Source organism: Carya illinoinensis, chromosome 1 (assembly GCF_018687715.1).
Source record: "Carya illinoinensis cultivar Pawnee chromosome 1, C.illinoinensisPawnee_v1, whole genome shotgun sequence".
NCBI classification, from domain to species: Eukaryota; Viridiplantae; Streptophyta; class Magnoliopsida; order Fagales; family Juglandaceae; genus Carya; species Carya illinoinensis.
This window is the reverse complement of record NC_056752.1, coordinates 32453870-32481194: the sequence shown is the minus strand read 5'-3', so window position 1 is coordinate 32481194 and position 27325 is coordinate 32453870. Positions and strand designations below refer to the sequence as shown.

Here is a 27325-nt window from a genome sequence, read left to right as displayed (position 1 = left end):
AAATTATTGGTATTTTAGTTTTTTAAAATGTCAATAGGTTCCATTATATAAGTAATGTGTTAACACGCCAGTTTATAGATAGCAAAACTCATATGAAAATAACACGTTGACACAGTTTGGAAATTGATTATAAGTTGGGGAAATCAAAGTACTAATGCATACTCATTCCATAACATAATCATAAATTAAGGTATGGGGGTTGTAAATTAATCTTGCAATGTAATATATGGTAAAAGTAGATGTGGTCAAGGCGTAGGATGACTTCATTTAGTCCTTCGATCTAGTTATATTTTATTAAATGTCTTAAAGCCTTTCGGGTTTGATGAACAATATTAATATTGGTGGAAGTTTATTACCAACTACATTTCATTATTTTTTTTTTCTCAGTAATGATAAATGGTACTTCTAATTAAGGTCTTCTTTGGATGTTTCAGCAAGGAGATCCACCGTCTTCATGTCATGACGTTACTACAAGAAAACAGACCTTTTTGATTTCATATTCGTTGTAATAGAAATCACTGCTAATACTGCTTTATTGCGGAGCAAGAAAAACGGCCGTAGCAAATTTGGCTTTTATTTCGATGTTAATAGTTCTGAATTTATTGCGTCAATGTTTGGAGCTCTTACGACAATTTTATCGCCACAATTAAGCTTTCGGTTTCTCGACACCCAAAATCACTGGTAATAGGCCTATTAACGCGACGATCTTTCAAACCACTGCAACTACGTCTTCCACCTTTTATTAAACTCGGCTGAAAAATCCCCTATCTTCCTTCTGAAACCGAACCCCAATTTGCCATATCCAACCCTACCTCTTGAAAACTTATACCTGTATGCGGTAGTGAACACTCTCTTTCAACCCAAGAAGGATGTCCCAGGTAGAAACTCTTTACACATTTGGATTTCTTAATAGAATCTCCTTCATTGATCCATGTTTGTTCTCTATGCTTGTAGATTTCCATTGCTACGAGGGACGCAGATGGGTAAATGGTCATAGATCATTTCATGGAAGTAAATATAGTGAAGTTTCTCAACAACCTGTCTACCTGCTACTGGTATGTGACAATTATAAACAACCCAGACATTGTATTTGAAGAAAAATGTTAGGTGCGCTGTGAAGAGAGGAGAGGTGTTTGAAGAATCTGAAGTGAATTAGGGTTTGTTAGATAATATATGTATGTTGGTCATTTATTTGTTTGTTAAGCTCATTTGGGTCTTTTATGTTATTTGAGTGGGTCGGTTATTGTTGAAGATGTGGGTTGGGCTATGTTAAGTGGAATGGGTCCAAGTCTCACTATTTCCATTATGGGCCACGATTAAGCATGTTTTTTTTTTTTTTTTGATATTGGGGGATTTAGAGAGGGGGATCGAACCCAGGACCTCTCTTATGGAGGCTGGGTCTCATGCCATCTGAGCCACATGCTCTTGGCCACGATTAAGCATGTTAGACGTGCACTAGCAGTTAGTTTATAGTTATTTGTATTTCCTATTTATGCTTGCATTATTTCTTGAATGAAGTTATCTAAGTATTTTCATCAAGATTATTGTGGAGGGTTTGTCTCCTCAAAAGGCCAAGTTACTTTTTGCATTTACATATTATCAATATTGCTATAGTCCTAACAGTGGTATCAGAGCCAGGTTCTGGCACCATGACTGAGGGAACACGCCACACTTAACTGGCTGAAGCTGTTGCTACTTTGAAGGGTGACTCTGTCCGTGTGAAGGAGGAGCAGGAAAGGCAAAAACAGTTGTTGGAGGCCATTTTGCAGCAGCTCAACAGTATGGCATCCAGCTATGATTAATTGATGGTCAACGTTGCAAATCATAATTCTGGAGAAGGCTCATCAGGTAACCATTTGAAAATTAATGGTAATCCTTTATTTGAAGGGGGTGGGGGAATCCAAGCAAGAACCCTTAGGTTGGACTGTGATAATCCGCCCATTCTTCCTTCTTTAAGTATAAGTCTTGTTTTACGCGCTGAGCCTCATTCTACATGCCGAACCTCGATGGCGTGTTCTAAAAGATATTCAGTGGATTTCAAAGCAAGATAGATATTTTAAAGTTTATGGATATTTTAAATATTCTGAAAATATTTATATGAGATATTTCTAGTATTATTAGATAAACTTGTTTTTAAAGTAATGCAATTATAATATTTTAATGAGCTCTAAAAATATTATAATTGTGGATAATTATTTAAATTAAATGCTTTAAGTCATTTTAAAATATTAAGAGATTTAACTTTACGTTAAAAACTCTAAATTAATTTTATTCTCTTTGAGTAATTAACGATACTTCATCATTTTAAATAATGATGAGGAAATATTATTTTATAAACTTTAGTTTATAAAATAATATTCTATCTTAATTCTTCTCAGTGTTTTATTTTAAAAAGCGTTTTCAAATCAGTGTTTAAACTCATCATTAGATCGTTTTGAGGATCTCGAAATGAATGACTTTGATTAAATACCCAAACCCCTTTCTTTTCCTTCTCACTTTTCTCTTCTCTCTCTGTCTGTCTGTCTGTCTGTCTATCTGTCTGCCTGTCTCTCTCTCTCTCTCTCTCTCTCTCTCTCTCTCTCTCTCTCTCATGCTCGACGTGCACAGCTTCCTCTCCACTGTGCGTTACTTCATCTCCACAGCCTAACCACCGCTGACCGCCATTGGCTTCACTGCTGGTCGCCGATCACTCCCTTCATGCCAGCCAACACTCCCTCCTGTCAGCAAGCTCCCACGCACTCCCTCTCTCCTCCAACGGCCTCTTTAATCAAAATGGGTAAAAACCCATCCTCCTCGTCCACGCCACTGTACACGGCAGTTATGGCCTCACCACCAGTCACCAACTGACCCTCACCCTTCGGCCAACATCCCCTCCCACTGGCGAGCTCCCACGTGCTCTCTCTCTCCTCCTAGAGCAACTTGGCCAAAATGGGTTTCACATCCATTTCCTCCTCCTAGCGCTGCCATACATGGCCAAAATGGCCACCGAGCACCACCAATGGTTTCACAACATCATGGGCTTCCTCTCCATGTTCTCTTTTTCCCTTACCTCTCTATCTTTCTCCGATGGGTTTCTACAACCCCACGTTCGGTTGCACCATCGTGCACCGCTACCCACGATGTCTCACCACCACCATCTTGTTTCTCTCATCACCATGACCTTCGCCAACAATTTTCATGTCCAACTGAGCTATACACGGTCCTCACTCTCCCTCACTCTCCAAGGCATGGGTTGCACCATTATTGGCCGATCCGCCGTTGTGAGTCACTGCCTAGCCACCACTTGCCACCACAGCTCCACCACACCCCCCTCTACCTCTCCCTAGCTTCTCACGAAGTTCCATAACCTTCCTCCACCTCAAGCACTCTCCCTCCTTTTCTGATGTATTGTTCACGGCGTGATGCCACCGTGCTCCGTCACTTCAGACCACCACGAGGCCACCTTGAACCTTTCCAAGACCATGCCTAGCTATTCTCAAGCCCAAACTGCCACTTTATTTGGTGGGCAGCCGTCGTTCGAGGTGTTAACCACCACGTACGATTCGTCCAACACCTTGATCGTGACGGGCAGCGAGCAACGCACTGGTTATCCCGTCGATGGTATAACCCTCTACCTCTAGTTATTTATGTTTATATTAGTTGGTTGGTTGGACTATGCTGTTAGTATTGTAGAGTTCACTGCGTAGTTGTGTGGTGGAATGTAGTTGTGAAGTGTTGGGCTTGACTGTGTAGTGTTGTGGACTGTGCTATGCATATGGGCGTGAGATGGATGCCTTAGTTGTGATGTGGCATGAAGTGTGAAGGGAGTACATGTGGAGCGTATTCCATGTAGTGCAGCGATGCACCGTGTGACGTGCACTGTAGTGATGTGTGGTGTAGAATGAAGGGAGTATACGTGGAGTGTACTCTGCGTTATGTAGTGATGCACTGTGAGGTGTGCATCGTAGTGATGTGTGTCGTAGTGTGGATGGAAGAGAGTTCACGTGAGTGTACTCTGTGCTATGTCATGATACACCGGATGACGTGTCACGAAGGGTTGGATGGCATAGCTGAGAAGCGTGGAGTGTTTGGTGTAGTGTTGGGAACTGTGTAACAGTGTCCTGAAGCAGTGGTGATGTGGCCTGTAGTCCAATGTAACAAGTGTCACCTTGTGGTTGACTTATGGCTAAGAGTATATAGAAGTGGTGAAAAAGTATCAGAGAGTGCAGCAGAAGCATGATGGGCGTCGTGCCGTAAATCGAGATTTGGTCTCGAGTTATGTGAAGTGACAAAGGTGCATTTTGGATGCAGTCCTCTTGTTAAATGTCGGGATGAACTTGTGCAGGGCTGAGAAGTAGGAAGAGTCTTATCAAACGGGTCTGAGCAAGTTGGTATTGGAGTATGAAACTTGTTTATACAAGTGGGCGTCCATTGGAATTATAAGTTGCTCTTAGGTAATAAAAGGGATAAGGTACATGTGCCTCTGGCGAGACGTGTGTGCTGGACAGGTTTACCATATGTAATGAGTAATCTGTCCTGCGCATGGTTACATGTTGTTTTAGCCCCAGAGTTGGCTTGAATTCATGTAGCCTGTCTGGATGGGAACGAGGATTTAGTATGGGTTAGGATACGTGACGGTAGTAATGGATAAGTTGTTTAAGGTTGGAATGCATGACTTTGTAGGTCGAAATCATGAGTAGAAATGTGGAAATAGAAGAATGATACAGAGGTCTTAAAGTAGGTGTGAATAGTAATAAAAAGTAGGTGAAAAGTAATAATAAAGTAATGAATAGTAATAAAAAGTAGGTAAAAAGTAATGAATAGTAAAAAAAGTAGGTAAAAAGTAATAATAAAGTAATGAATAGTAGTGAGAAGTGTTGAGAAGTGTTGAAGATACTTCAACACCCAAACACAGTGTCTTAACCCTAACGTGAATCACAGAGGTTCACTTTAAGAAATAAGACTCCGATGTTTTTGACATAGTAAATGGCACGTAAGAGCCCAGGGATGGATGGAGAGTGTTCCAAGTGATGCATAGTTCTATTTTTAGTATAGTTGCTTATGCATTAGATAGATGATCACGTAACCATTTGACAGGCACATGAATGGACTGCATGGAATGAGTATGGCATGAAATCCTATCAAGTATTGCGTTCATACTTTTCTAGAGTTTTTCTTAAATAAACGAAGATGAAAATGAAAGCTTTTTCTCAAAAATACTTTACGAACTGACGCTTTTATCGACAAGACACGATTTACAAAAAAGAAAATGAAGCGTAAGTTTTAAAGTATAAGTATGTAACGGCCCTCCTTGATAGCCCATTTTCACGCACTCAAAGTACGTACGTGTATGCATGTGAATGGATGCAATAAGTGGTACGTATTGTATATATGTTCATGAAAAAAAATGAAAGGAAGCTTTAAAAGATGCAAGAATAGAAATTTTTTAAAATGAAAAGAAAGAAAACTGCTTTTTCTAAAATGACCTTTACGAAAAGAGAAACTTCTTTTAAAACAACTTTTATGAAAAGAAAGAAAGAAAACTATTTCTTTTAAAATGACTTTATGAACTGAAGAACTGTAAGAAAGGATTTTAAGAACAGTAAAGGACTGAAGGACTGTAAAGGAATGAAAGGACTGAATGGATGATGTATAAAGATACGTAACGGCCACATGAACTGAAATGGAAAAGGTACCAAATGAATGGACTGGGCAGATTGTAATATTGGGTAAGTAGTATTGGTAGTGCACCTAGTGCTACACCCTGATAGAATAAATTCCCAACCCGTGGCCACGGGGCGGAATCAGGTCCAAAAGACCGCTAACCCTAGCACACGGGGAGTAACAGTGTACTACAACGGCCAATGAAAGTAATAAGAAAGAAAGAATGCATGCATGTATGTATGTATGTATGTATGCATGCATGAATGTATGTAAGAAAAGATGAATGCATGAATGTACGTATGCATAAATGTATGTATGAAAAGATGTATGCATGAAAAGACTCTTTAAGAAATGAAGGCAGCGAGGTGTGGGGAAGTGTTTTAAGAAAAGAAAGCAAGTTTTTAAAGAAAAACCCCACCTCGCAACGTTTTTTAAAACGAACTGCATGTCCACGCATGATAAGTACGATATGTATGTATGGAGTGATGAATTCATGACTGAAAACCTATATTATTTTATTTTAAATGTATGAAGTAATGCTTAAGAGTCATTGACTCATTTTAGTTTTTATGTATGCCCTCCTAGGGACAAGATGAGCATGATAAGTCAGGACTGACATAGCCCAAGGGGAAGAGCATGAACGCCTAGGCAAGATATTTTGTACAAGAGACTTTAATTATGAAATTTAATATTTTTCGCTGTGATCTTTCAATTAAGAAAATGAATTTTATTATAACATGGAGTTTTTTGTATCCTGGCATGAAAGGAAAAGAAATTTTAAAAGGAACCGTAATTCTTGTTGATTTTTATTAAAATTATTTTGAAAAGGACCCACCACAAGGACGGGCGTTACATGGACTTCCCTAAATTTGATGGTTCCGAGCTTGTTGAATGGATCCTTAAAGCCCATAAGTTTTTCTCTTACTGCAATACTCTAGATGATCAAAAGCTTCAAATTGCTTTTTTCATATGGAAGGTAAGGCTTTAACTTGGTATTGCTGGCTTATGGAGTCTAGTCCAGTGAGTACATGGGAAGAATTTGTGGGGGCAATTAAGATTTTATTTGGACCTTCGGCATATAAGGATCCAGTAGGAGTTTTTACAAAACTCCAACAAACCAATTCAGTTGAGGAATACCAAAGCCAGATTGAAATTCTGTCTAACAGAATTAATGGTCTTACAGAGGAGTTTAGAGTAAGCACCTTTATAAGTGGTCTAAGAGCACTCTCAATGGCTTCTCTATCCTATCCTTCAAAATACATCACTAAAATCTATTTTATCTATTTTACATACTGACTTTTACAATACATCATACATCAACTTATCTATTTTTTCTTTATATCATTTAAATATTATATTTTTTTATTCATTTGAAATATTTTTAAAAATGTTTACACATGAAGAGGAAATGGGAAACTACATGAGGAGGAAATATAAAGTAATTAAAAATGTTTACATTTGATGAATAGGATCTTCTAAATGTAGAGGGATCACTGTAGCAAAATGTATAATGTTTTTAAAATACAAAATCCAACGGAGTAGCATTTTAAGAACATTTTTTATATTTTGAAGAAAAATGTATTTTACAAGAGCCATTGAGAGTGCTCTAAGAGAGGATTTAAATATTCCAGTTGCAATGTTTAAACCTTCTACATTGTCCGTAGCCTTTGGGTTAGCAAGGTTGCAAGAGGAGGAAGTGGTGAGGAGAAGTCAGACTTACCACCCCAAATACCAAAACCCACAACCCGTGAACCAATACTAGAACCCCAAACTACCTATATCCAACCTAGTCCTTCAACTCCCTACTCCCCCATCCAAACCAGAACTCAAAAACCATAACCCAAACTTTAGACCACCCTTTAGTCCCACCAGAAAACCATCCATCCCTATAAAAAGAATTTCCCATGCCCAAATGCAAGAAATGAGAGAAAATGGGTTATGTTATTTCTGTGATAATAAGTACCACCTTGGTCACAAGTGCAGTCGACCTAGAATATTTTTATTAGAAGGAATGGGAGAAGAAGAAGAGGAAGAAGAGTTGACAGGGAGTAGTTTGGCTATTATAAAAAACCTGAGGAAGAGGAGGTTGCTGAACTGCTAAACATATCCTTGCATGCTGTAGCAAATTCTATAGCTCCTTAGATGATGAGAGTGATGGGAAGGATGGGAGGTCAAAAGGTGTTGGTGTTGATAGACACGGGTAGTACACAATTTTGTTGACCCAAATGTAGCAAGGAAGGTGAGACTGCCAGAAGAAAAAAGTGTTTTGTTAGTACAGGTAGCCAATGGGGCTAGTCTCCCTTGCCAAGCTTTATGTAGGGTTGTACCACTCCAGTTACAGAACCTATTTACTAAACCAAATTTGTATTTGTTAACTTTTGGAGGCTGTGATGTAGTGTTAGGGATGGATTGGCTAAGACTTTTAGGTTCTATGGAATTTCACAGATCTAATTTTGAGATTCAACTTTGAGAGGACTGACATTACCTTGTGTGGTATTCAAAGGCCTCAAAGGGAGATAGAAGAAGCAGAACACATAAAAGGGATGGTTAAAGGGATTGTAAAAGGGATCTGGTTGTAGCTCATAGAGGGGTCTGTGAGGAAAATAAGGTAGAAATTTCACATGAAGTGCAAGATGTACTAGTTGAATTGAGCCTAGTGGACTCCCCCCCCCCCCTTCCCAAAAAAAGAAGAAGAAGGAGCCTTAACCATAAGATACAATTATTGGAAGGAGCACAACTCACTTGTTTTAGACCTTACAGGTACCTGTATTATCAGAAAGATGAGATAGAGAAATTGGTGGCAAATATGCTCAAAAGTGGTATCATCTGCAGTAGCCAAAATCCATATTCTTCTCCAGTATTATTGGTAAGGAAGGCCGGTGGTGGGTGGCTTATGTGTGTGGATTACCAAGCTCTTAATAAGAATACAGTTAAAGGCAAGTATCCTATCTCTAACATTGATGAATTATTAGATGAACTCCATGGAGCTCTTGTGTTTTCTAAGTTGGATCTGCGTTCCAGGTACCATCAAATCAGGATGAATCTTGATAATGTTCCTAAAACTACTTTCAAGGCCCATGAGGGTCACTATGAATTTTTGGTCATGCCATTTGGCTTGACCAATGCCCCTTCTACGTTCCAGGGCTTGATGAATGAGGTGTTCAGGCCTTACCTAAGGAGGTTGGTGTTGGTTTTCTTTGATGACATTCTAATCTATAACAAGTCTATGTAGGAACAACATTTGAGGCTGGTTTTGCAGGTCTTGCAGTCACATCAATTGTAATGGCCCAGATTTATTTCAAGTGAGTGGTTAGTGGGCTCTTGTGTTATTGATGTGGGTCATTTAATCTTGGTGCTAGTAGTAGTAATTCGAGCCCAGCCTTTGTGTTTTGGGAGCCCATAGTCGGTGAAGCCCAGCCTCTCCCTTCATTACAATGACCCCATTTAGGAGCCTAAGGGGGATGAAAACCCTAGGTCATCATCTTTTTCCCTCTCCCTTCATGTTGCTCAGCATAGCTCCCTTCTCCCCTCAAAAATTCATTTTTTTCCCTTCTTTAGTTTCTCCCCTACAGACCAGCCCGTGAAGCCACCACCTCCTCCAAACCATCACCTTGCGTGCACTGGCCAGAGCCCCTTCTCCTCCGCCTGCCATCGCCGTCTCTCTCAACCAACTCGTGCCCAGATGCATTGTGACCTCGTGAAGCCCTAGGCATGGTAACTACATTGCCGCCGTCCTCCACCCTTGGATCACCTCCATGTGTTGTCGTGGTCTCCTCCTCCAGCCATCATCTGCCACCACCTCCATTTCTCCCCTATCCGAGCCTCTATTGTGCCTCCCCCGTGAGTCTCGGTTCCCTTCTCTATTTTATTTTCTTCTTCTCGCCGCCGCCATAGGCCAGTTGGTACTGACCACATGTGCTCGGCTTGGTCCCCCTTCCACCCCCTAAGTTCCCCAATTGCAGCTGTGGCTGCTTCTCCCGAACTCCACCCCGTGGCCTATAAATAGGCCTTGTGTCCCCTTCACTCAAATTATCGTTGAAATCACTCACCCTCCTCTCAGACACCACTCCTTCAAGTTCCCCTCCCTCAAAGCTCCCTTCCCGTAGCTTTAGAATTTTTTTCACCCATCGCCGTCGTGCGCCGCAACGGACCACCACTCTCAGCTACATCTCAGTGGTCATGCAACCACTCCCTGGCCATCCCTTCCTCATTCCCAACACCCCATTCCCTCGAATCAGCTCAACCCAAGAACTAGTACCCTTTGTAGCCACTGCCCCGCTACTGTCTTTGTTGCACCATCGTATCACCGCCACCGTTTGACGCTCACACACATGACTCTGGCAGGATTCCTTTGTCGGTGCGCTCTCGTTCATCTAGAAGGGCTCCTTTCACGTGGTAACTAACTCTCCAACGTAACCCTTGAGATTATGAATTGATTTATTCACTAACGCTCTTTGCAGTTTGGTTGTGTTGAAAAGGGTCTTGGACCCTGTGAAGTGTTGGGAATAATCACTGTAGTTGTTGTTGGAAATTGGGCCATGGGTCGAATGGAGGATGGGATTATGCGTGCAGTTGGGTTTATTGAATTGTGGACTTTGAGGCTGTTGTGATGATGTATATTGTCTGATATGTGTTATGCTATGTCATCCAATAACTGTTTGTCATACATATGCATATTTACCGTTATTATTATTTGCCTTGATTATTTTATTGTGCTGTGTTATTCAATGTGTGAATTGAAAAATGGGTTTTCATGTATTGGTGATAACATGTAGGTGTGTGCATATCATGCCCCTAAGCCGTGATGGGGTATTATCTTAGTGAAGCTCATCTGGTCACTTGGGAGCCTATAAAACTGAGTGACGTCTCCTGGGTTGTTGCTGGGTGACAACGGGATTGGACGGTAACACTCTTGTGCTGATTCCGTGGCCCTTCTGTTGTGGGGGCTAGAAGATGGGTCACGTATGCGCCTAGCGCAGAGCTGGGCATTGCTCGTTACGAAGTCACATGCAAGCTAGTTACCCGTGGTGTGATAAATGGAGCCAGGATGTGCGGATGGTCCCTAGAGGAGACCATGGTGCATGCATAATTAAATGATTGTATGGACTTTATGTGGATCACGACTCCATGCCGAGATGGAGTATTATCTTGGTGGAGCTCCTCTGGTCACTTGAGAGCGTATAAATCTGAGTGACGTCCCCTCAATTGTCACCTGGCGATAACGGGATTGGACGAGATGGTAATGCTCTCATGCCAACTCTGTGGCCCCTCTGCTGGTGGGGCTAGAGGACACCTGGTCACATACGCATCGGGGGTGGAGGTAGGCATCGCTCGTTATAAAGTCACATGCACGATCGTTACTCATGGTGTGACGAAGGGAGCCAAGTTGTGCGGATGGTCCCAAAGGGAGACCATGGTGTACATGAAATAAATGGTTATGTTTGGGCCAATGGGGTTTTTGGGGCGTGTGGTTCTGGTTAAATGTGCTATTTTTGGGAAAGGGTGGAAAAAATGGATATTGTGGTCTTATGCTTGCATGGTTGTCATACTATGTTGGTTGTATAGATGCATGACTTAATCTCTTGGTTGTTTCATGTTGATTACTTACTGAGATTGTGAAATCTCACTGTGGTATTCCTACCTATGGAAATGTAGACTTTGATGTAGAGAATGGGTATTAGCAGAGGGATCAACCGCCCCTGAGGAGTGAAGGCTTGGGACTTTACTTGTATTTGTTGTTGGAGCTTGTTTCAATTCCTTTATTTAAGTTGGATGATTGTATAACCCCATTGGTAGTTTTTATTTTGGGTTGTAAGGTTTAAATTTATCTGGTACTTAGCTTTGACTACCTTTTATTTTTCGTTGCGATAATTTGTATTGCACACATATTGCATGCTTGCACACACTAGCACATGACGTTGGGGTGTGTGATCCGTGTGGTCATCATCCCGGTGTCATGACTTCCACCAAATCACACGTGGGGGTTGAGGGTGCCACATCAGTTTTTTGGAAAGGCCTCTAAATGTGTGTTTGGCAGCAGAGAGGTAGAATATTTGGGGCATTTGATATCTCAAGAGGGGGTTAGGGCAGATCCATAGAAGATTATTGCTATCTAGAAGTGCCCCACTCCAAAGAATCCCAAGGCATTGAGAGGGTTTCTTTGACTGATAGACTCCTAAAGGAGGTTTGTGGATGGATATGGGGCCATTGCAGCAACCCTTATCTCATTATTAAAGAAAAATTCTTTTGCATAGACAAAAGAGGCAAAAAGGGCTTTTGAGAGGCTTAAGGAGGCTATGGTACAACTCCCAGTTCTTAGACTACCACATTTCACCAAAAGCTTCATAATAGAGTGTGATGCATTTGGGTATCGATTGGGAGCAGTATTGATGCAAGAAGGCAGGCCAATTGCTTATTTAAGTCAAGCACTCAAAGGTAAAATTTTAAATTTATCTACCTATGAGAAAGAACTACTTGCTTTAGTGATGGCAGTGAGGAAGTGGAGACATTATGTTTTGGGGCAAACCTTCAAAGTTCGTATTGATCAGCAGGCATTAAAACACTTGTTGGAACAGAGAGTTAGCACTCCTGCCTAATAGAAGTGGGTTTCAAAGTTGATGGGGTTTGAGTTTGTAGTAGAATATAAAAGTGGCAGGACTAATCTTGGTTGTAGATGCACTATCCCGAATTCCAAACCCAGAAAACCCAAGCAAAACTCTAGAAATTCACAATCCACCTTTTCCCAACAACAACCTAACCACAAACCCTACCAACTCCAACCATAACCAGCAAACAAATACCACAACTAGTATAGTGCATGCAATCAGTATAATACAAAGCAAATGGATTGATTTATCAATACCATCTTCAAAATTAACTACTATTCTACAAGGGTAGACTTCATCTCGGATCACTAGTGCCATTTTAATAGCAAGTCCTGCAACAATTCCATAGCAGTCCATTAGGTGGGTTCAAAAAATAAATGCAAAAATCAAAAGAGAGTTTTACCAGTCTAGTATGTGTAGTGATAAAAGGATCTTCATCAGGGAATGTGATATATGCCAATGGAATAAAGTTGAAACCATCCACCCATCTGGGTTACTTTAACCTCTTCCAATACCAGAGCACAATTGGGTTGATATAAGCATGGATTTCATAGAGGGGTTACCATCCTCAGGGGGAAGAACTGTAGTAATGGTAGTGGTTGAGAAGTTTAGCAAGTATGCACACTTCATATCTCTCACTCACCCTTACACAGCCCTAACAGTAGCATGGGTCTTTATGGAGAATATCTTCAAACTACATAGGATGCCCCAAATTATAGTGAGTGACAGAGATCCTATCTTCACTAGTTAGTTTTGGAAGAAACTATTTCACATTTGTGGGATAGAGCTCTTAATGAGCTCAGCATACCATCCACAAACGGATGGACAAACAAAAGTTACCAACAAAAGCTTTGAGTGTTATCTAAGGTGTTTTTCCAGTGACAGGCCTAAAGATTGGATCAAGTGGCTAGCCCTAGCAGAGTATGTGTACAACACATCAAAGCATAGTTCCACATATATTACCCCTTTTGAAACTGTTTACAGACAGCCCCCCCCCCCCCCCCCCCCCCCCAAAAAAAAAAAAAGACTGTTACCATATGAAACATGGTCTACTTGTGTGCAGGCCATGGACAATGAGGTGAAAAATTGAGATTTTATAGCCACACTAGTTCAGCCAGAAATTGTATGAAGCACTACGCAGATTTGAATAGAACAGAGAAAGAGTTCCAGATTGGAGATTGGGTGTATTTAAGGTTAAGGCCATACTGGCAAATGTTAGTGGTAGCTCGACGCAACCTCAAGCTCTCGCTAAGGTACTATGGGCCATTTCAGATGCTTCACAGGATAGGAAAAGTGGCGTATCATTTGGATCTCCCAAATGAAGCTCAGATCTACCCCACTTTCCATGTGTCGTGCCTCAAGAAAAAGCTAGGAGCCAAGAACCAACAATGCCTAACCTTCCTTAGATGTATCCTGAAGGAACCCTAGATCTTGAACCAAATCGAGTTCTTCAAAGAAGATTGTTGAAAAAGGGGTGATACGCAGGCGTTGAGGTACTGGTGCAGTGGAAAGGAATGATGGAAGAAGAAGCTACGTGGGAGGATCTAGTTGTGATGTGGTGGAGATACCCGGATCTTGTGGGCAGGATCTTCTGAAGAATGGGGGTGTGTTAGGTGCACTGTAAAGAGAGGAGAGGTGTCTGAAGAATATTAAGTGAATTAGGGTTTGTTAGATAATATATGTATGTTGGTCATTTATTTGTTTGTTAAGGTCATTTGGGTCTTTTTTGTTATTTGAGTGGGTCGATTATTGTTGAAGACGTGGGTTGGGCTATGTTGAGTGGAATGGGTCCAAGTCTCACTATTTCCATTATGGGCCACGATTAAGCATGTTAGATGTGCACTAGTAGTTAGTTTACAGTTATTTGTATTTCCTATTTATGCTTGCAATATTTCCTGAATGAAGTTATTGAAGTATTTTCATTAAGATTATTGTGGAGGGTTTGGCTCCTCGAAAGGCCAAGTTACCTTTCGCATTTACATATATATTTTTTAATTTTAATTTTAATTTATTTATTTATATTTTTAATTTATTTATTTATTTTTTTCACATTTACATATTATCAATATTGCTACAGCCATAACAAAAAAGTCACATTTTGTGAGTTGTTTGGTATTTTATCTTTCGGCATTTAAACAATTATGCTCCAGGGTACAGTTGAAAATTTTTATTCAACTTTTGATAGTACATGATACACGTCTCCTCTTTAATTTCCCCATCTAAACACACCCTATAGACAGATGAATTTCATGATGCCCTCTTTAACGCCCTGGTCTCGCATGGATTGGAGAGTTACTCCCTGTAACTTAAAATTCACATTTCATCAAGATATTTACAGAATCCAAAATATAAATTCATCAGAATACTACAAAATCTCTTAATAAAATCCACCAATCCTCATAAATCTTCTATGAGTAATCCACTATGCTTAAATAATCATCTGACCCATGTTTCATAATCCTAATCCTTAGCTGAACTATTCAAAATCATCTAAAAAATATTGTGGAGATAAAGAGTGATTTATCAACAACTTCGTAAGCAAAGAACATAAACTAGTGTGCAAACATGATCATTTATAGAGTTCAAAATGTAGAACAAAATATTTTTACTTTCCGAATACAGAATCAGAACATGTTATAAAAAATATCATAGCTAAAGTTTCAAAAAATATTCTTATTCAAAGTTCCTTTGGCATAGCATAATTGAACATCTTCATCTTATCTTATCATATCAGAACAGAAACCATGTTTAACCCCTGGTAGGGCTGTGCAAACCCTAGTAGCTAATTGAGCAAAAATAGAATATGAATCTTCCTCTCATTTATTCTCAGAACCCCAAGTTTGCACATAGGAAAGACCATACAGAATACCACTTTACTTGCAAATTAGTGGGTGCACCAAAAACAGAAAAGTTGGTACCAACCTGAACATAGGCCACAGTTTTACACCCATGGTAAGGTCAGAATGAAATAGAAACATAAATAGAATGTTATGCCAGAGATTTTCAGAAATCACATCATATCATATCAGATTACAAAACATCTTCATAACATAATAGAATTAGATCACGAAAATATAATTTATGTTTGCACAGTTCAAAAGCAAAATCCCAAAATAGCTTATGTCTACATAAGTCATGCCAGAAAATATTTTATTCTCATACAGAATTTCATTAGTAATGCACAACAAATAACTAAGGTTGTTTCACATTTCTTTTCATAATAAAACATGCATATTTTTCAAAATTGACCTCAGTCTATTTTACCTTTTATGCAAAGTCTAGCGTAGGAATCCCGCTTACTTGAACTTCTTAGCTTCTTTGAATCTCCTCAAAACAGTGTCAAATGAATATCAATCATCACCTATAAAAATTAATATAACTTGAATAAATATCCAATTGCATATGTAACTTGTAATTGTACCTGAAATAGTTAATTTAATTCCTCAAAACCTACAATTCTCTTAACTCTAAAATACCATAATTTTTTAAATTCATCAATACCTACTTAATAAATATTCCGTCTCAAAACTCAACTTCAATTAAAGACTAAGTCCAACCCAACGACAAAAGCTCTTGAAAAACACAAGCTAAACTTGGAACCAAGCCCAACCTAAAAAACAAGGCCCATTCAAAACCCATTTGAAATATACATTCAAATGTTACTTGGTTTAAGGGCAAAATAGTAATCTCATAAATCTATAATCTCCCCTACCCTCTAACTTTTTGTAACTGCATAAGCACCCAACTATTTGAAGGGAAAGCTGAAACTCACAAGAGAGGGAAGACGTGCGATGAAATGTTAAGGACTTCGGTCTAGTTCTTACATATTAGGGTCCACGAGCTTGCCTTGTAGTGGTGGTGACCGAATATTTGAACTTGAGTGGCAATGGAGGGTTCCTAGGTTATGAAGGTATAGTGTTTTGAGTTATGGAAGTGAATACGGTGATGATGAAGTGAGTGAGCTAAGTGTTTGATGCATGCAATGCGTGGGAACTCAAGGGGCACGGTTTGTGCTTTTTCTTGGTGGTGTAGTCGAAATGATGAAGGCTATTGTGGTGGATGGAAGAGAGGATAGCTGGGAGCTATGGCAACATGTGAGAGAGAGGAGTCTAGGGTTTCCCGAATTGGTAAGGGACCACTTGGCTAGTGGAAAGGCAAGATGCCTAGTTACCACTTTTAGGTGGCGGCTAGGGTTTAGTGGACTAGGGTTTCCGTTGGTGAGAGGGGGGTTATTTGAAAGGGGGTTCAACTTAGCTAGAGTAAAAGGAGGGTGTCTAGGGTGCTCTTTTAGTGGACGGCTAGGGTTTCTTGAAATGGTTGAGACAACTTTGCCTAAGGGAAAGTGAGGTTGTCTAGTGGCCATTTTAGGAAAGTGGACTAGGGTTTATGGAAATGGGAGTTAGGCTGGACAGCAAGTGGGGGCTAGGTTTTGGAGGGTTGGTGGCTACAATGAGTGGGCAATGGATGAGTGAAAGTTGGGTAAGCAAGGCGTGGGAGGGTTGGTTAGTCCGTGTATGAGTGTTGGGTGTGTTTGGAAGGTGAGAAAACTCAAGAAAAGTTATGAACAATGCAAGAACATGAAGAACAATGAACATACAAAGAAGATGATAATGGAGGATAAAGAAGGATAACAATGGAAGATAACAATGGAATAACACAAATGAAAGGATAATTAGAAACACCTCTACTCACGAATTGCAAGAGGTAATTCTCTCAAAGAATTTGATAACTTGAACCACTTCAATTCACGAATTGCATGAAGTGATTCTCTCTTTGGGATTCACAGATTATACCCAAAAGAGCCCAAGTGCTAGGCACCAAAATAGTTCCTCAAGAACCAAACCAATGTTCAAAAGCCAAAATGTCCAAAAAGTCCCTCTTATAATGGCTAAGTACCATATTTATAGTCAAAGCATAAATGAAAGATAATAAGGAAATAAGGTCTTGGATGGGCCCCATGTGGCCTTTGGCATAGCTGGGTTCGTGGTGGCCTAGGTTGACTTGGTGATGATGTTAAGGCCCTGGTGCTGTGTGGCATGGCCTGGTTGGCCTAGTTGGAGTGGTGCTGGTGGCATGGCCTGGCTTGGGGCTGTGTGTGCGTGCATTGGGTGTGAGCACTTGGCGTGTGTGCACATGGGCTGGACTGGGGTTGGGCATGCACATGGGCGCATTGTGAATGCTTACTAGGCATGCATGCTGGGCTTGATGGCCATGCCATGGTAGGGCCTTGACATGCTTAGGGGCAGGTTGCACGGCATGTTGGTGACATAGCTAGCACATGTGTAGCTTGGCCATGGACTACATTTCTCGAGGTTTTGACACGAAGGCCTTGCTCACCAGAGGGATCTTGAGACAACGGATCGGGGCGGTATTGGGTGGTCTAGGATGTGGAATAACATTGAGAGAGAGAGAGAGATGAGAAGTGATGAGAGAGGGGGTTAACGTAGAAAGAGATAGAGAAACCGAGAAAGAGTGAATGGAAGGGTTGCCGGTGGCTTACTGTGTGAACGATGGACCAGGGATGGAAACTGTTAGCTGTTTTTGTGGCTGCCTGGGTGGTTTCCAGCATGGTTGGCCCACGGTTGAGGTGGTTGGTAGAAGGAGGGGTGGGTGCTCTATTTTTGAGTGCTAAAACAGAGGTGCTTGGTGCATGGCAGTAATGAGGAGGAGATGCATAGTCGGCTTTGGGGGTGGGGGCACAATGATTCGAGGGAGGAGCTACGATGACGTGGCTTAGGTTTTTACATGGAAGCTCAGCTTTGTCGAGGCTGAGATGTAGTGGGTTTAAGATGCAATGCCTGGAGTTTGCATGGTGCACGATGGTGGTTCTCGGTGAGTGGGGGGTGACTTGGGTCGATGGCTTTGATTGAGAAGAATTGAGGCCAGGGAGACCACACGGTCTGATGTTAAAGGGTTGGGAGCCATGGTGGTGAGCGGCACTATGTGAAGGAGATTTTTATGGCAACTCAAGGCTGCAGCAACTTCTACATGCAAGCGAGAATACGTGCATGTATTTATAGAGGCGATTGTGAAGAAACTCTAGAGGAAAAAGAGAGGGAGAAAAATTGCATAACTTGAATGTATATCTCCTAAGCAAGCTGTAGCTGTGAATGTCATGGGAATAGGAATGTGCATACCGTGAATAAAACGGACGTGAAGCATGATCAACACCGTGTGTGAAGGGAAGCCTAGCATTGTTCTTATGGCTTGGGCTTTCTCTCTAAAATTCTTGGGTAGGTTTCTTTTGTGTGTAATGAGTCTTCTATATATAGACCAATGAAAAACTCTAGTGATGAAGAAAGAGAGACGTACGTGCAATGGAGTGAAACTAGATTCGTGTGTGGTTGAAATTTATAGAAGGCAATCGGTAGCTAGGAGTTTTACTATGAAAAGGAAGGTAGAATGGTAATTATTGCATTCTAACACTCATGGGCTTGGAGTTTTGGGGTGATCAGGTACAAGCCATTTTAAATATTTGGGCCCACAGTTTGGATAGTGTAGGAAATTTACAAAAGGATTTTTTCCTGAGTTTTGGGCCTCAACTCGACCTCTAAAAAATAAACCAACTTGTTTAAAAATTATCTCAGTGCATAAAATGATTTTTAACCTAAATATCAAATCCACAGAAAATCATAATCCACAAATACAGAGATTTTAGGCCCGTAGTCTATTTAAAAAAATATTTGACAACTCAAATGGGTTTTTCACACATATAAATCCAATTTTTTTTTTTTAAAAAAACAGCTTGGCGCTGGACTCGAGTGCTACACCCTCATTTTTGAACAATTGATTGATTTGTTGTGCTTAATAATTACTCAGACCAAAGCATGAAAAAGAAATTGATCCTACGCATGGGCTCTTTGTGTTTATTTTGTCACTTTTGAGAATGGGCTACATCATGATCCAATTTAATTCGATCATGAACTGTAATGTACTACTGTCCGAGAGCTTTTATCATTCATATGCATGTGTGGCTATACATGCTGCCCTGTGTAAGCTAGAACTTGGCTGCAAATGTTGGCTTAACATTTTCATTATTTAAGGATGTGGGTTAATTAATTACAGTGACTCCTTGTTTGTGACAATATGCTTAAATGCATGCATCGGCTGGAATTTTTTTTAACTTTCACACCCCTAATTGAGTAATATGAGGTGACTTTCACTACGTACATACCTTTGAGTTTAACTTTTTGTACATGGCCAGGCACATTGATCACACTAGATTCATGCATGGCCTGTATTGTTTTTTACGAGCTAGTGTTACATGACACTTACAGGCTTGCTTTTATTGGCCGGATGCAATATCAAATAATAGAATCATTATCTTACAGTGGTACTACTCTAGCAGCAAATTGCTTAAGATGAGAAGATTCTAACGAAGTTTGAGGTTGTACAGATCAAGTGTTAGCTACCTATATATGCCAGATCAAAAGCTTCTCACGTTTGAGGTTTTGTAGTACTGTTAGAAATAGTTAATAATTTTGAGTCAATACCTCCAAATCATCCTCCTAATTATCATCACCAACTAGCCAATCATAGTCATGACATCTCCAATGTTTTTGTTGCTAGGAATATATTTAGCAACAAAGCTTAGTTCTTTCATCGAAGATAAGGCATGCATTTTATATAAATTTTGATGTTCCTATAACTTATGGCCAACTACAAGGAAAAAGGCCTATTACGGCGATCTACTTTTTACCGCAATTAAAATCACCGCAAAAGAGTCCCAGTCGCAGCAATTTCATAATCGCCGTGCTCATTCCGTCATGAGCAAGAGAAAAGTAATTTAGACACGACATTGTATCTTTATATGGCGATTATATGATTTTTTTTTTTTTTGTGACATTTAGTTTACGAACACGCTATGTGTGGTTTAATTAGACTGTAACTGAGTCCACTTTCAATATCGAATGTGTGGTTTTTTCACCGCAAATCACCACTAATTTTTCTTGGGTGCCCGTTTTCCTGCAGATTAAATTAGTTTGTAGCCACTTCCTGAGGTCCGTTTATAACAAACCCGGCCAACAACTTCGACTGGAAATCATTGAATCAGAAGGTAATTTGATCCCTTTCATTGCTAGTTAATCTAATTATAAATTTATGTCTGATTTCTATGACTTCCAAATTCTTTATGGTAATCATACGCAAAAACCAATCGAGAGTGCATGGGCTCTCAACAGATTGAATTTGTGAGTTTATCATACTTCGTGGCTAGTTCAAAAGGTGTGGTTTATTGATTGGAGATTATATTCACCATGAATTTAAGTTGAATGTCGTAACCCCATAAGATCTTCAATTGTATTTTGATGGGAAACAATGAAACATTGTGACTCCAGTACTCTTCTCCTCATTATCATTGTTTACTTTTCTGCTAAATTATGTCTGTTTCAGAAACCATTATGCATGATCTGCTGAATCCTCATAATGCACACCCTCTATTGTGAATAATCCACGCGCGCAATCATTGTCTTGTTGCAATTTGGGTCACTTGGTTGATAAACATGTTTTGCTTCCCTTTGCTAAACCATTTCTTCATACCTAATAGAAGGGGAACAATTTTGTTATAGTCCTGGTCCACCTCGTTATGCCTTTTCCATATATGGCACAGTGACGTTATTCTTTTACAGTCGTTTTCACCACAGTTTGTAAATTGTTTTTGGATTTCTTAGAAAGTTACTGTTCTGTCCAGAATCTGGCGATTATTCTTCTTTCATATTTAAACTAGATTGTCTAAACTTACATTCTGTCGTAGGTGGCCAGACCAAAGCTGGTTTAATACGGATTGAAAATTGATTATTCTGTTGGCTTGTAGTTAGCTATATTTTAGTGAATCCTTCTCATTTTAATTTGTATTTTCTATATGATCTATTCTGCTTATGTTATACAAACTTGTTCCTCTGCCACATATAACTAGATATGTTGTTATAGCCTGTAATGTGTATGTAGTAGCTTTTACTACTTTTCAATCCATAATGTTTGTGACGTACTATTTTGTATTTTAGGCAAAAGCTACTTATGATTTCACATGTTTTGATATTGTTCATAAGGAAGACCATATTTTTGCTGGTTTTGTGTTTCATGCTTTGCTTGCATGAAAATAGGTGATATTATTTATTAACACTTTTTTCCCAAAAAATTTCTATAACTTAGGTTTCTATTAATGTCAGTTCATGTTAATCACGCGTAGAAATCTTTCACCATAAGGAAATAATACATCTTGCCCAACCCAAGTCACATTTTTTATTTTTATTTTTATAAATAAGAAACTTTCTTGATAAAATGAAATCAGGCAAAGCCCACTTATACATAAAGTATACAAAAGAGATGCATCCACTGCATTCTAGAAAGCTGAAACAAAAACAAAAACTCATAACATTCCCTCCCTTGAGTACAATAGTAGAAAACCACTGAACCATAGATGACACAAAAATTCAAGATTTCCTCCACAGCTCGCTCCTTGTTGTTGAAGCAACTCTCATTTCTTTCCATCCATAAACACCACATTAAGCACAAATGAATCATCCTCCACACTGCTACCAGTTGAGAACTATTAAGATGCCTATTCCAACACGCTAGAAGCTCCACCATTCACTCTTTGGCAATCAGATAACTCAACCTAGCTCTACGAAAAATGCCAAAACGCTCTAGCCACCAATCATAGTGTAGAAGTAAATGATCAATCAATTCTCCATTTTTCTTGCATATAAAGCACCACTCTAATACAATCATCACACATTTCCTTAAATTATCAATTGTCAAAATCTTCACTAGAGCAGTAGTCCAAATAAAAAAGCAATTTTATGGCAACACAAAAACCCTCCAAATACTCTTCCATGGAAACGAGATATGTTGATAGTCTATCAACACCTCATAAAATGATTTAATAGAGAATTGCCTGCTCCCCTTATGTTTCCACAGCATTCGATCTCTCCCATTTGCTCCTATTTTCAGGGAATACAACTAATTAAGTGTTTGCTACTTAAGCTCTGTCAACACCTTATAACCCAAATCACATTGCAACTAATTAACTATTTGCTACTTTTTAAATGGACAAAAGTTGGATGAATTTGAACGATAGAATTTTGTCAATTGAATATGCTAAAGGGATTAGACAATTCCTTGCACTGGCATGGAACCACGCATTTAGAAGTGAACCCATTCTGTGTCCATGCCGTGTATGCTCTAATAATATCTTCCTATCTATATTTGATGTGGAAAACCACTTATTCATTTAAGGGATGAATAGAAACCATAAAGATTGGATATTTCATGGGAGGAGGAAACATTGGATGTTAGTGATGACGATGAGGATGATGAGGATGATATCGACAAACGCTAATACATTGATGACATGGATGAGATATTACATGACATCAGATTTGGGACGTCCATTGATGTTGCCTTAGACGGTGCACATTTAGTTCAGAAACACCTCCTAGTTTCGATGCTTCAACGAACCCATCTAATGACAATCTTTTACATGATGCTAGATGTCCACTCGTTGCTGGCTGCACCAATTTTTCAAAATTGTCATTCATCCTGAAGCTGCTACACATTAAAACCATAAGGGGTTGGTTAATAAAGTCATTTGACATGCTGCTTATGCTATTGAGGGCTGCCTTTCCTGATGCCGTATTGCCTAACTCATACGAGGAGTCACGATCATTGCAGCGAGGCTTGGGCTTCAATTACACTAAAATTCATGCTTGCCCAAATGACTACATTTTATACTGGAAGGAAAATTTCGACAAAAATGAGTGTCCTAAATGTAAGACTTCTAGGTGGATGTCATCGAGACCCAAGAACCGACCAATCTCTCAGAAGGTGCTGCGTCATTTCCCATTGCATGATACCTTATTGTGGACAATCAATAACTTTCTTGCATGCGGTAACCTTTCCGACTGGTCAACTAAAAGGAAATTGGCTTGTCCGTCATTCAATGCAGGTATGGACTCGATGTGGTTGAACTATGGCCGAAAGCATTATTATATGAGGCATCATCTGTTCTTACTAGAAAACCACATTTGGAAATTAAAAAAAAAAAGTGTTTTCAACGACAAACAAGATTACCACATGCCGCCTAAATTGCTATTAGAATTGGAGATAAAAAATCAACTAAATATTATTGGGGATGTTCAATTTGGTAAGTGTTCAAAGAAGTGAAAGCATACTCTTGAAGAGTTGAATTGGACAAAAATGACCATTTTCTTCAATTTGCTATATTGGTCAACACTTTGACTTCAAAATAATCTAGATGTTATGCATATTGAGAAGAACATTTGTGATAACTTCTTAGGCACGTTGATGAACATTCTTGGAAAAACTAAAGATAACATCAATGCACAAAGGACCTGTCCAACTTGGGTATAAGAAAGGAACTGAATTAAATCCAGAATGGTGAACGATGTACAATGCCACATGCGTGTTTCACATTATATGGAGATGAGAGGAAACAGTTTTGTGAGTGGCTATCTGAAGTTAAATTTTTAGATGGGTTTGCTGCCAATATTTCTTGATGTGTTTTTGTACGTAATTGCAAAATCTCAGGGTTTAAAAGTCATGATTGTCATGTTTTCTTGCAAAGATTACGTCTCATTGCAGTTGGTGGGTATTTAAGAAACGATATTAGGTTGGTGTTAATGGAACTCAGTAAGTTTTTCAAAGAATTGTCCTCATGAATGCTTGATGTCAAGCTGTTGGCGCAGCTTGAAACTAATATCGTCATAATTCTTTGCAAGTTGGAGTTGATATTCCCTCCCTCTTTCTTTGATGTTATGGTCTACCTAGCGGTCCATTTATCCCATGAGGCCTTCCTTGTAAGCCCAGTTCAATATAGGTGGATGTACCATTTTGAAAGGTATCTCGGCAAATTTAAGTGGAATGTTAAGAACAAGGCAAGACCAGAACGATCAATAGTGGATGCCTACATTCACGTGGATTGCTTGGCATTTTATTCAATGTATCTCCATGATGTTGAAATGACGTTCATTCGACAAGACCACAACATTGATGCAGAGGAAGAGGACCCAAACATAGGCTTCTTAGTTTTCAACTAGAAAGTTTGTCCCATTGGTATGTCATCTCGTGTTCACATAGATGATAATCTCTTCAAGGTAGCTTGATGTATGTATTGAACAATTGCACAGAGATTGGACCCTACCTAGAGTATGCATTCTCTAAAAATTTCTCATTCTGAAATTTGTGTCCCCCATTTGACTTTTGGATCCAAACAACTATTTTCATTGCTCATAGTTGCTTATTACAATGTCGTTGTCACAAAATTTGTTTGTGTTCAGAGTGCACTACCTCTTATGTAAGGAAAACTACCCAAATTCTTTTGCTCTTATTCATGAAAAAGAGTTTCCATCATGGTTCAAGAAAAGGGGACGTTATCGTCTGAATTGCTTATACATACTGGAAGGTCTAACCATATAAGCTCCTCGTATTTAAAACACTTAAAAGTAATCACTTTTTATTTGAATGTATGGTAGGTTCAAGAGCAGCGTACAGTGAACCTGGTTGGAGTTTCAGCTGATCTATATGCCATAGCAAGCGGCCCTGACCCTTAGGTTGCATTGTATGCTACTTGCATTGTGAATGGAAAGAGGTTCCACACAAAGCTTGTTGAACAACGTTGACACACTCAAAATTCTGGTATGTTTGTAACTAGTGAACATCAATCCAATAATGTAGATTTCTACAGCATTCTAGAAGATGTTATTAAGTTACATTATATGGGATGACGTTTTGTATAACTGAAGAGACTACATAAATAACTCCAATTTCTTTGTTGGATTACAATTCTTGCACATCAAAGTACTTCATTTTCTTTTTTAATAAAACAGATAAGCCTACTTGTTCACAAGTCATGCTCACTTCTATATAGGGCCAAAACCTTATGAGTTATATGGAAAACATACATGGAAGATAGTGCATTTTTCAAAGCAGAAGGTCAACATTCTCATCTGTTTTTGGGTAATTTTTATTGAACTTTGTTGAGCTACAGCAAGCCTACTTGTTTCAATAGGCTCCCATTTGTTTGACTTAGTGAGTTTCTTGCTTGGTTGCTTATTTTGCCTTTCTAGTTATTTATCAAACTTCTATGTTCTTTATACTTTAGACCAACTATGGATATTTCTTGTTTATTGTGCTTTTCTCGCTTGCAATTAGAACCTATTTTTGCTGATAGATAGAGCTAGAACCTATAGGTATTACAAGGTATGCATTATTTGGATCTTCTCTTGTTTTGCTGTGTTTGGAATATTGTTTCTTGTTTTTCCTCTTGTTTGGTTTTATATGCTAATTTGTGCATGCTAATGCCTTATATAATAGTCCAACTTATTAAAGAAATTGTCTTCTAATAGAAATACAAAACGCCATCCTAGGAAAAACATGATGGTTGGTCTCAGTCCATAGTGTATGAAAATTTTGGTTTTTGGTCCAACGTGAGGTTGTGGTTTTTTTGGACTAAATCAGATTGAAATGTTTAAATATAAATTTCTTAAATATATTTATATATAATATATTATTTTATGTAGTAGTGTATAAGTTAATTATGTAATTTTCATCTAATCTAGCTATCACATTGATCATATAATAATATATGTTATTACTTAACTAATGTATCATATGATATTATATGTTATTATATGTAGATACATACTCTACTATTTACACCAAATTAAATTAATTTGATAATTTTTGTTACGATACCTAAGTTGCAAGTAAGCATTAATAATTTATGGACAATGAAATTATTTAATATTCATTAACCATATATAAAATGTTAGTATTGTAATATAGGCCATTATGAATACTAAAGTACTATGTTAGTAACTATTAACATCATAATTATATTTATAATTAATTATTTTTTAATTAGCTAGTTGCATATTCTACATTAGAGAGCTCACTTAATTTTAATTTTACTAATTTAATTAATTTTTATATTAATTTATTTGTCAAGAAAAGAAGAGAGAAGAAAATTGTTCATAAATTGAATCAGACCAATGGCTAACGATCCAGTCCGGTCTATAGGGGTAATCAGTCCAATCTTATCCAGAAAAAATGGTAGATTGAAATTTTTGGTCTGTGGCCTCTCTTGAACCAAATTGGACTGGACCGATTACACCTCTACTCTAGATGACCTTTTTACTTTGAGTCCGCATGGAACTTATTGATAGATATGGTCCCAAGTTTCCTCCTTCCAGTTTTATATGGAACAATATGCACCCCATAAAAGTAAAATATATTTGTGTATGAAAACTATGGCATGACGGAATACCACCTGATGATAGAATTCAACAGTGTGGAATTCCTTCAGCATCAAAAAGTGCATGTTGGTCTCATGGTTATACACAGTCCGAATCTCATGTTTTATGGAGCTATGCTCTAGACGTTGGTGTTGTATGGCAATACTCTTCCTTCACTTTTGATTTTTCACTTACACTTCCTAGATGATGGAGAGATAGAGCTGCCCTATGGTGGGCTTCTTTCAAGGGATCATATCAATATAATCCACTTGCACAACTTATTTCATCACTAAGCTACAGGAAAACCTAGCTTGCAAGGAACAAAGAAAAGTTTGAGGATGTAACGGTGATTCATGTTAATACCATTATTCACATAACTCTTAAATGGCTTAGGGAGTTGAGCTCTCTCCTTAAACCCAAATGATCTTTGACATTCAGAACCAATATCTCTATTTTATATGATCTTCATATAGCACAACAGATTGTTAAGGTATGAAAACCTTTTTCAGTTATGTGGAGAAAATGAAATTAAACATAGATTGTACATCCAAAGCCAACCACGGATTAGTTGGTAGTAAATGGGTTTTAAGATGCTCTTCTAGCTCTTTTATGCTTAGTCTCTCCTGTTTCTTGGGCAATGGTATAAACACTTTTGCGAATTTTCAACTTTGGAAATTGGCTTGACTTTATATTACCAAGCCTATGAATCAGACCTCATTATTGAATCAAACTCTCCCTGGCCTTATAGTAAATTGGTTAAATAATGCCACTCCATCGCCTTAAAAAATATTGTGAGATTTGAGATGACATCATACATTCTCATGC

At 38.8% G+C, this 27325-nt stretch overlaps 1 long non-coding RNA gene across 2 annotated transcripts; it reads left to right on the top strand.

Moving 5' to 3' along the window:
- Window positions 1–501: 501 nt before the first annotated feature.
- Window positions 502–25057, top strand: LOC122302369. Of its 2 annotated transcripts, none has more exons than XR_006240450.1 (5): window positions 502–878; window positions 955–1055; window positions 1633–1848; window positions 20220–20304; window positions 24740–25057. It is a non-coding gene; the product is annotated as an uncharacterized LOC122302369 (long non-coding RNA). The 2 variants fall into 2 exon arrangements; XR_006240451.1 differs by having other exon boundaries at window positions 503–878; window positions 1639–1848.
- The last annotated feature ends 2268 nt before the right edge of the window (window positions 25058–27325 follow it).